The sequence below is a fragment of the Sinocyclocheilus anshuiensis genome, unplaced genomic scaffold (assembly GCF_001515605.1).
Source record: "Sinocyclocheilus anshuiensis isolate Anshui unplaced genomic scaffold, SAMN03320099.WGS_v1.1 scaffold3681, whole genome shotgun sequence".
Classification (NCBI taxonomy): Eukaryota; Metazoa; Chordata; class Actinopteri; order Cypriniformes; family Cyprinidae; genus Sinocyclocheilus; species Sinocyclocheilus anshuiensis.
In genome coordinates, this window is record NW_015549860.1 from 10,344 (window position 1) to 17,162 (window position 6,819).

Genomic DNA, 6,819 nt, shown 5'->3' on the forward strand with positions numbered 1-6,819 from the left:
CATGCCAATTGCACGCTCCCTCAAAACTTGTGACATCTGTGGCATTGTGCTGTGTGATAAAACGGCCCATTTTAGAGTGGCCTTTTATTGTGGCCAGCCTAAGGCACACCTGTGCAATAATCATGCTGTCTAATCAGCATCTTGATATGCCACACCTGTGAGGTGGATGGATTATCTCGGCAAAGGAGAAGTGCTCACTAACACAGATTTAGACAGATTTGTGAACAATATTTGAGAGAAATAGGCCTTTTGTGTACATAGAAAAAGTCTTAGATCTTTTAGTTCAGCTCATGAAAAATGGGGGCAAAAACAAAAAAAAGTGTTGCGTTTATAATTTTGTTCAGTGTATATATATAGATATATTCTTAATAAAATGATAATTGTCTAAAATTATAATTGTTAACCATTTTAATTGGTCATGCATTTAGTCACAATAGAAGCAAACAATGATTACAGAATAATAATCGTAAAATATTGAAATATTGTTCTTAATCATTTTTTGCCTATTTGATTGTTAAAGAGGTAAATAATATATTTTCTTCTGGAGCCTCGAAACTCCTGGTTTGTAAAATATTATTTGGCATCTCATGACATGGCATTCTCTTTTTATTTTTGAATATTAGACAATGTTTTTTAAAGGGGTTTTATATTGCATATTTCTTAGTTACATATTTGTTTCCATGTACCCATTAATTACGACAAACTAAAGAGAGAGAGTGCTGTTCTGGGCACTATGTTTGTATTGGAAAAGTCTGACATTTTGGGAAATTTGTAAGTTTTTTTTTAATGTTTTATTTTTATTTTTTATGTTCCTGTAGTTCAACTGGCAGAGCTAATAATGGCAAGTTTGTAGGGCCCATTTCCAGGAAACATAAAAGTGATTAATTGTATACTTTTAATACACTGTAAATACACTGTAAATGTTACAGAAGCAAAATTGAGTAGTAGAAAAATATTGCATGTTTGAATAATTATCATAGGTGTTTTTATTTTGTAAGCAAATGAAAGATTTTGACATTTATTATTTATTTTTCACATAGTATATACACACTTTTGAGTTTAAATATTGTACATTAATATAAGTGTAAACCATGTATATGATGGGAACCATTACGCCCTTGTTTGAAAAAAACAAAAAAAAACACTGTAATCAACAAATCTATTGCTGCATCAGGTTAACCACACGATGCAATCAATTGTTGCAGTTTTATACTATGTGGAGACAAATAAATCTTTAACTGATTATCTGTCCATTCACCACAAGAACCTGGAAGATCCTGTCATAGATGACCATATATGGACAAGTAAGTGTGATGCCTCTGCTCAACTCGGTTGCCATTGGCTTTGAAGTTCTCTTGGCACTCACAGACCTCGCTGTGATTGGACTATCTTTTAACCCAAATTAAAAAACGCTTAATGTTGCAAAGTACGCTTTGCTGTTATTATTACATCAGTTAACAATGCAGTGTTGCTATGTCGTGAGAAATTACCACTTTCCCGAGATCGTAACCCTAACCCTGAGCATAACTTCATTAAACTACAAATACCAGCACTGCGTTCTATCGTTAGAATGGCAGAAGCTTATGGGTAAATATAGTTTAAAATGTTTAATAATAAAATGGTAAAAAATACAACCTTTTTTTAATAAAGGTATATCTAAACATGTTCATTGAGCAAACATCTATGACATATGTAAGAGGCCGGCTGAAATTTGGTATTTTACTAAGAGCACTTTTTTAAACACCTTTATAGCACCTTTCCATATATGTTTGAAAACTCTGTACAACATTATGTAATTAACATAGCATAAGTAGTTGTCCTACCAAATTTCTCTATACTATAACCAGACTTTGATTTACAGCCTTTTTTTTTTTGCTCTTCCAGGGGACTCTACTGGGCCCCTGGGGATGGAAGGGCAGTAAAACATACACAGATCTATTCTCATCATTCACAACAAACTGTGCTGAGTCACATTGCTGACAACAACTCGTTAATATGTAAGTTGCAAGTCATAGTTATCTTAGAAAAAGAATAGATCCAAAAAAAAATCTAGATCAGTGCCTTTTTGGAATGGGCTCCATATATTTCATTAGATCAGGAGCAAGAATACAGTGTTGACAGTAAACGACACCAATTTAAACATCCAATACATATTGTGACACTTCATTGTACTATCACACAAAGTCAATGTGTCATTCAGTAAGACAAGGTGCAGACAGTGTGTGGTTTATGGTGCAAAAGCCACACAATTCATGCAGTGCAAATAATCATAATATAAAAGACCTAAATTTATATCTCTGTGTCAAAAATGTCTAATCTTTGTCATCTTCAGGTGCTAAACATCAGTAATGTCCATGCTCATCTCGCTTATAACACAGTACAGGATTCATGTTGGTCTTTCCCTGGTGCATCACCCTCAGTTGTGCATGTAGTGCCTGGAGCAATATAGTCCATGCAGTCTCTTTTAATGCAGCTTTCAACCTTTATGTAACTGAATGTCTTTAATATGACCAAATGTTCATGTCTTAATTAAAACACTAACGGTAACTGTGTGTATTGTTTACAAAATTAAATGGTGTATTTACCAAACACCATCCCTAATACAGAATATTCACCATAATTTATTTTCCAACACCATGTTACTGGAGGATACATCATAAACACAGCTAAAGTAGCATATAAAGAAAAATCATATTCAAGAAAAATAAAAATGGGTTATGTTAAAACCATGTTATTTTAATCAGTTGAAGCCACCCGAATGCATGTATGGTGAAATGTCTCGAGCACCAAAGAATCACGTCCAGTTCCCTTCTCATCATCAGAGCTCTCCTGGTTTTCTTCCTCTTGCTTGCTTGTCCATGTCCCTATCATATTCTTCTTCTTCCATGACTTAAACAATTTGCAGTTGTTATCCAGCACCCTACAGTACAACTGACAAACAAAAGACATGTGACCAATTCAAATCAAATCATTTTATTGTCACAATACCATGAATGCAAGTGTACAGGTGGTGAAAGTATTTTGTGCAAACTGCAGCATGACATTATGGATGAAAAGTATTGAATATATATGCAAAACACACATATAAAGAACTCAATACAGATAGAGAACAATATATGGTAAATATTATACTATACAGAGAGCGTGAAATGAAAACAATAATAAACACATTAACCACAGTACACCTTTACATTTGCAATGTTATACGGTATGAATGAGTGCAAACAGAATGTCAGGGTGCAGAATAACAATGAGTCCAGTCAGTGTAAGTGATAGAGTGCAGGGCATATGAGGTTGGTGTGCTGTTACTGGTACGAGTTCAGTTCAGTCTGATTGCCTGTGGAAAGAACTTGTCTCTCAGTCTGCTGGTGAAGGTTCTGTGATAACATCTGCCTGATGGCTACGGTGAGAGCAATCCATGGCTCGGGTGGTTGGAGTCTCTTACGGTCCTCTGTGCTTTCCTCACACATCACCTGGTGTAGATGTCCTGGAGGGACAAAACATGTATTTAGGGTGTGGTAAATTAATAAACAATATATAGTATTTTTATTTATAATTATTGCATTGGACTTACCATTGATTCTTGTTGGGAGGTTGTTGGAGGTATGGGCCAAAAGAATCCCTCCACAACTATCTTGCAGTTGTTCAGTTGTGAAGTTTACTTTTATGGGCTGTAACATCTGAGCTGTCACAGTAGAGCTGTTTGCGAATGCAGTCTTCACAGCAGATAACTGATGGGTTCAGGCAGCAGTGCAGCCCTTGGTGGCCACTGAATTGATATCTTCATCAACTGGCTTCATCTTCCTTTAAACAAACAGACAAAACAATAAGTCAACATTAACTCTAGAGAAATCGTGTTGGTGAATACAGGTGCAGGAGTCAGTACTCACCATATTCAGTCATTTCCTGCCCAAATTCCAAAGATGATGGCACAGCTGATTTGCTCATTCTAGGAGCTATAAACAATGTATATGTGAAAAATTATAACTGCTGACTTGAAGTAACTATGCTGTCTTTTGAGAGATTAACATCAATGCTGTACCACACATTACTGCATTGCTTGAATACAGACATACCAGTGGAAATGTGCAACTTTTCAGCTCTCTGTCTTTCTGTTTGGGCACAAGAAGGCCATGTTCATTCCTCATTCATCAGGACTGGTTTGACCGGCTAGCTGTGACTGATTTTCTTTGTGTTTTTGGTCTTCAGCTGTAAAACAAGAAAATATCTATTGACCCCATGCTTAATTATTACTGTTGTTTAATCATAAATTAAGCAGTTATAATAGTAAACTTCAAGCTAAAGTTACCTGGCAACTCTCGCAGGGTTGAGGCAATGGCCAATGAGAGCAGGAGTAAAAGTCGTAGAATTTTGTATGAGTACGCTTGTACAATATCATATTCATATTGACTTGGTAAATTGTATGAATTATTACTACTTCTACATGACACTTTGTTGAGTGTTCTTCCTGATGGGCTACGTAAATCAATGTTAAAGAAACATCAAATGCTGTGCAAATGTAACTGCAGTAAAGTTCAGTCAAGGTGCTCAGACCAACACAGACGTACCATTGGAAGTGTTTGACTTTGCAGCTTTTGGTCTTCTCCATAAACGCACAAGAAATTCAAATCCCATGACAGGCCTTCCTTTGGTCTTCCCTTTCAGCTGAAACAAAGAGAAATATATACATGTTAAGACAGTGTTATACATTTTCTGTGACCAAAATATTTGAGAGGAAGGACTATAAGAAAAGATATGATCAACACATAATATAAGGATGTGTTCATTAAAGCAAATCAGTTATTACTTTGTTGAGTGTTTTTCCTGATGGGCTATGTAAACTAAAGTTAAAGAAGCATCAAATGCTGTGCAAATGTAACTGCAGTACAGTTCAGTCAAGATGCTCAGACCAACACAGAAGTACCATTGGAAGTGTTTTCCTTTGCAGCTTTTGGTCTTCACCGTAAACGCACAGTATGGCCAAATTCAAATCCCATGACAGGCCTTCCTTTGGTCTTCCCTTTCAGCTGAAACAAAGAGAAATATATACATGTTAAGACAGTGTTATACATTTTCTGTGACCAAAATATTTGAGAGGAAGGACTATAAGAAAAGATATGATCAACACATAATATAAGGATGTGTTCATTAAAGCAAATCAGTTATTACTAAAAGTGTTCAACAAAACCTATGAAGGGTTGAACCTTTGAAGGACGTGTTCAGCCTCCTTGGCAGCTTCTTCAAGATCAGCATTGGGAGCTTCGAGTTCAAGTTCCCTGTTAATTCCAGTAGCCGCTCACTGCAGAACAAAGATCCAGGGGGCGGGGTTGGATCCACATCTAGCGGGTGGAGATGGTAGGTTTAGGGGTGGAGATGGGTAGGTGTAGGGGTGGAGATGGGTGGGTTTAGGGATCATGGGGTGGAGCCGGGTAGGTTTAGGTATATGTAAGGTGGGAGGAGTTGGATCTGGATCCAACCACGCCCCCTGGATCTTGTGTTCTGCAGTGAGGACCATCTCGTTAATTCTAGCAGCTTTCTGAAAGAATTGGTCAAAATTTGATTCTAAGTTTTAAAAACATGCCATGATGAACCACAGAAACAGAGGCTACTATGTGTAAATGAATTATGGATTACAGTTTGGAAAAATAGGAAAGGAAAAGCTGAGAGAGAGAGAGAGAGATTTAAAGAGCTGCTGGAGTATGTGATCTGACTTAACTGCAAGACAGAAAAAAAATAAAGACTGAATTACAATTACTTCACAAAAAGTTATTAAAGACATGGCAAACATTGTGGTTACTGTGTTTTAAAAATAGTATACAGTAAAAACCGTTACTGTGGTAAAAACATGGTATGTGTTGTTGTAAGTTTTGTTACTGTGCTTTATCTACAAATACCACAGTAAAACTACGGTTACGAGGTAAACCCATAGTAAGGATTGAGGTTATTGTGCTTTAACTACAAATACCACAGTAAAACTACGGTTACTGAGGTAAACCCATAGTACGGATTGAGGTTATTGTGCTTTAACTACAAATACCACAGTAAAACTACGGTTACTGAGGTAAACCCATAGTAAATATTGAAGTTATTGTGCTTTAACTACAACTACCAAAGTAAAACTAAGGTTACTGAGGTAAACCCATAGTAAGGGTTGAGGTTATTGTGCTTTATAGGGGTGCTCCGATCAGGATTTTTGAGGCCGATCACCGATCACAGAAAGCAGTATCTGCCGATACCGATCACCGATACCGATCTTTTTAAAGCCGCCTTTTTATAATTTATAACTATTTATAGTGATACTCCAATCAGGATTTTAAGACATTTATTCAGGCCTGAATTTCATTTTTGAAAATGGGAATTCCCCTCTTAGGTGACTCTTGTGAGAGGGGAAGCAGCTTTCACACAGGAGTCCGCTACTGATCCGTGGCTGTTTACCACAAACACAACATTTATCCATTATTTTGATTTCAAATCCAAACATTGTCACTGAAAATGCTTTTTCAGCATTGCAATTCTTTTTTTACACAGTACAGTAATACAATCTTTCACAGACATGTTTAAACACAATAAATATAAGCAACACATTATTCAATGCTTTTTACTTTTGCATTTACTTCTAGATTTATATATTAAGTTGCTCAAGCAAGTAGCAAAACATTTAAACTACTTTTCTTACGTTATCACAATCTTACCATTGACAGAAGTAGTCAGCTCTACTGCCTTTCCTTTTGCATTGAAATCTTTATTACAAGCAATCATGCAGTTCATAAAGAACTTTTTTTGCCTACCTCCATGAGTGCCTTGCTTATCTAAAAGTGC

At 36.2% G+C, this 6,819-nt stretch overlaps 1 long non-coding RNA gene across 1 annotated transcript; it reads right to left on the minus strand.

Moving 5' to 3' along the window:
- Nucleotides 1-3,429: 3,429 nt before the first annotated feature.
- LOC107660948 (uncharacterized) lies at nt 3,430-5,225 on the minus strand. Its single transcript, XR_001631056.1, has 4 exons — nt 5,189-5,225; nt 4,569-4,665; nt 3,575-4,209; nt 3,430-3,487 (listed from the first exon to the last, which is right to left on the minus strand). It is a non-coding gene; the product is annotated as an uncharacterized LOC107660948 (long non-coding RNA).
- Nucleotides 5,226-6,819: the final 1,594 nt, after the last annotated feature.